Source organism: Lactuca saligna, chromosome 3 (genome assembly GCF_052625555.1).
Source record: "Lactuca saligna cultivar CGN05327 chromosome 3, ASM5262555v1, whole genome shotgun sequence".
Taxonomy (NCBI): Eukaryota; Viridiplantae; Streptophyta; class Magnoliopsida; order Asterales; family Asteraceae; genus Lactuca; species Lactuca saligna.
This window is the reverse complement of record NC_136419.1, coordinates 14,578,046-14,582,337: the sequence shown is the minus strand read 5'-3', so window position 1 is coordinate 14,582,337 and position 4,292 is coordinate 14,578,046. Positions and strand designations below refer to the sequence as shown.

At 33.8% G+C, this 4,292-nt stretch overlaps 1 non-coding gene across 1 annotated transcript; it reads right to left on the bottom strand.

Annotated features, from left to right (window-relative positions):
- Positions 1–253: 253 nt before the first annotated feature.
- Positions 254–359, bottom strand: LOC145037989 (small nucleolar RNA R71). Its single transcript, XR_013679095.1, has one exon. It is a non-coding gene; the product is annotated as a small nucleolar RNA R71 (small nucleolar RNA).
- Positions 360–4,292: the final 3,933 nt, after the last annotated feature.

The window sequence follows — 4,292 nt, the reverse complement described above, 5'->3', positions numbered from 1 at the left end:
AAGAACACGAAAATGCATTCAAACATATCAATGAAGTAAAGGACATTGCAAACTACTTTAATGTTCCAAGCGTGCGATGAGCGTCACTGTTATCTAGGATGCTTCCGGTGACGTTTACTGGTGAATCTATAGGTGACGTTTACCGGTGAATCTATAGTTTGGTTGAAATCATTCGCGCTCAGATCCATTACTATGTGGTCCAATCTTTGTGACGATTTCATTGAGCCATTCAATCCACCTTCAAAGATTTCTGAGATAAAGAAGAAGATTGTTAATTTTCAACAAGAAGTCAGTGAATCATTATATGAGGCATGGGAAAGATACAAAGGCTTGTTTAGGAGTTTTCCTCAACACGATCTCAATGTCCAACAAGAAGTGTCCATTTTCTATGATAGGGTGAAAGTCACAATAAGGAAACTTCTTGACTCTCAAGGACCAATGACGAAGAAAGAACCGCCAACCAGAAAGAGTTGATTGAAGAGTTCACGAAGCATTCATGTGAATATCATAACCCACGAGAGGATGTTACTAGAGGTAAAGGAGATGGAGGGAGTAAGAACATAGCTACAGTTTTGGCAAAATTAGAGAATATGGATTGGAGGATGACAAAGATGGATCAATCTATCCGTGCAATAAGAGTCGAGTGTGATAATTATAGCGAGCCATATTTAACGAAGGATTGCGATTTGGATAATAATGGTAACCAAAATGCACAAGTTTGCTACTCGAGTGGTGATCTATTTTATGAAGATTGGAGAAAGCCCCAAAGGAGTAGTTGCCTTATGACGAGTACAAGAAGCAAAAGGACGAAAAATTTACACAAACCGGTCATGGCTTTTATCAAAAGGAACAACCACCACCCGAGAAGAAGATGCATTTTGAGTAAGTACTTCATAGGTTTATGGAAGCCTCTAAAAAAGGCATGATACTACTGATGCTAATGTGAGAAATCATCAAGTTTCCATCAAGAACATAGAGACTTAACTTGGGCAATTAACAACACTTGTTAACGAGCGGTTACCTCCTAGAAATCCCGACCCAAAACCAAAGCCTGATGTAATGGTGATTTACATGGAAGAAGAAGTTTATTCTAAGCCATTTATGATCCACGAAACTACTACTATACAACCTAATTCTTATTTAGAAGAAGAGAATCCCAAAGTTAAAAAAAAATGAATCATGTTCTGATGGTCATTGACGAATCAAATTTTTTCTCCTTTAAATTCGTATCATCCTCCTTTACCATTCCCATCTCAAGCCCTTAAGCATGCTCTAGAGCTAGAACTGAAGAAATTCATGGAACAAGTGTTATCCCTCTCAATAAATGCTTCATTTTTAAAATCCATGGCTAAGCTTCCTAAGTTTGTAAAGGATGTGATAATTAAACACAAGGAGTTGGAAAAAGCATCCACTATCGTACTTAATGAGTTGTGGTCATCAACAATTATCAATGGGTTTCCAATCAAAAAGGGAGATCCGGGCCAGTTAACTCTGCCTTGTGAATGACAATTCTACTTCTATAAATGCTTTAGCCGATTCGGGGGATAACATTAATTTTATGCTATATGATTTCTACAAGAAACTTGTTCTACCAAAGCTCCATAATACACAAATGACATATCGAATGACAGATCATTCAACCACTGAATGATCATGTGTTTCTCTAGTCTTTGATCTTATTTTGTAGTATTGAATTAAAGTGAAGCAGTGAATGAGCTTAATTGATAAAGAAGTCTTGCAATTTTGGAAGATTACAACTAAACACCATATTTTTAAATAAGTGTGGGGTTCCCACTAGATGAAGAAAGTTTTTCGAAGGAATTTTATAGAAAGAAAAAGTTTGGGACTGGTCTTAAACCATCAAGAAGGAACGATGCATTATTTTGGCTCTTTAAGACATTATGAGAAGACACCATGATGTGGCATCACTAGACCACACAATGGCATTTGTTGTTTTCCCGATTGATTTTCATTAGACCGATTACCACAACGTGGTATCATTAGACCACTCTGTTACATTATTAACCCACATTGTGTCTGAGGTTCAAGACACTTTTTAATAATGGTTCTTTGGTTTATTTTGATCTGGCACATTTACATTCATAAGAAGACGGCTCAGAAGTACTATTTACAGCCATTATACGTGAAGTCCAAGCTTTACCACATAAGTTTCAGAATTCGATCTCGCCACTACTATCCCAGGGGAGTCTGTTCTACTTTTTCTTGTTTAATTTTATGTTCTTTAATTGTTTAAATATGCAACCGGGACGTTGCATCATTTAAGTTTGGGGTAGGGGTTGAATATAGGAATGCAGATTACTGATAAAAATAAAAATAAAAATGATTAAGATTTGAAAATGTTGTTATATAAAGACTTAAAATAATGGTGTAAAAATTGAATCTAGTTAAAAATTGTTGTATTGAGATCTAGGTTTCTAGTGTTGTGTGGGACGATTCGATGCGAGTTTCGATGTTTATTTGGGCCAACATATGTTCTACTGTATTTGTGGCTTCTATGTCCTAGTGAAATCATGGAACAAAAACACGACATTGCTTAGTTTGAGGGCCATAATATATTTAGCATCGTGTACCAGAAATGTATCTAGGAGAGCTTATGTAGTTATTGCACTTTAGACTAATACATTTAACTAATAAGGGTTAAAGTTAAGTTCCCTTACTTAAGTATATGTCTTATAGGATTTTTAGTTTTGAGTGAAAAAAGTGAGAAAAAGTAAAAAGAAAAAAGAAAGAAAGAAAGAAAATATACAGAAAAGAAAAAAAAAGTTGCAAAGTTCGAGAAAATAAGAGTCTACAAAGCTATGAAGATCAATAAATATCATGAAGAAAAGTTCTAAGCCGAAGACTCAAGAATAAGGCAATTTGCCAAGTTATTATTTATTGTAATTTTTTATTTCTAGGTTATTTTTCCATATATATGTTTGAGGGTGTAACAAAAAATTACTTAAAGTTAAAAAAGATTTATGAGGATATATTTGAAGGGATGCATAAAATTAGCATTGTTCAAAAGAAGTGGGGAAGTGTTTATGAAGACTATGATATTTAGGATTGGAGAAGTTCTTAGGAAAAATTAGACACAAATACATGCATTGGGGTCTTGAAGTAATGGAGAGACTTAAAATAGATTGTATTGTGTGATTTTGGTAGCAAGGGTTTTGATATGATAATAATAAATTCAGTTTTGCTTGAGGCAAAGCAAAAGCCAAGCGTGAGGTATTTTGATATGTGCATATTTAATCATGTATTTCATGCATATTTCTAATACTTTTAGCTACAATTATTTTTATTTTGGGAAAAAAGATACTTATTATGTTTGAAATATGTTTTGTAGCATCGAGGACATGCTCAGGACAAAAAGAAACAAAATGAGGAGCTAGAAGCAGGAAAATGGGAGCTAGGACAAGAAGAACAAAAAGAAGACTTGAAGATAGAAGACCACGTTGTGGTGATCATCTACCACGACATGGTGAAGGGAAGATTCTCGACCAATAAGATGACTTGGAGAATACGAGATATATACGAGGACCATGATGTGGTGACTTTTAACCATGACATGGTGATCGATTTTTTGGTAATCATAAATACCTAAACATTAGGTCGAATATGGAGACTTATGACCGATTTTCTGAGAGGTATTGTGAAAAAAAAACCTTTGGAAACTCAGGAGAAGATCGAGAATCAATTGGAGCTCAAGAGTTGAAGAAGATTTAGATGATTTCTACATAGATCCATTTGGTTTGCTAAATATACTTATGCCTAGTTTTAATTGCTTGGATTTTGTGTGTTTTTCTGCTATCATAAGAGGCTAGAAACATTTTACTTTTGTTTGGTGAAGAGGAACCTAATCCTAGTGTTTTGATTTCTATTTATGGATGCTTATTGTTTATTATACTTGTGTTTGATAATTAAATCCTAGCATGTAGTAGTTATGGCTTATATTGCTTATAAATCAGATTCTGTGTGATAGTTGATCATTATAATTGCATGAATTTTTCACTTAATTGTTTATGGTCATTAGATAATTAGAGCTAGGATTAATCACATCTTAGATAAAGTAATTAAAGCTAGTAACTTTAACTATCATAAAGAGCATAATTAATTTTAATTTGTGCTTGGTTGCTTAACTTGATCATAGGAAAGTAACTACTATCATTCATAGTCCAATTTGTGCTAATTATCAATTTAGTGTTTAACTTGTGCTTGATCATTGCATGGTAAGTCATAAATTGATATGTCTAGATATTTGATCATAATAGCTAGTTGAAAATTGGTAA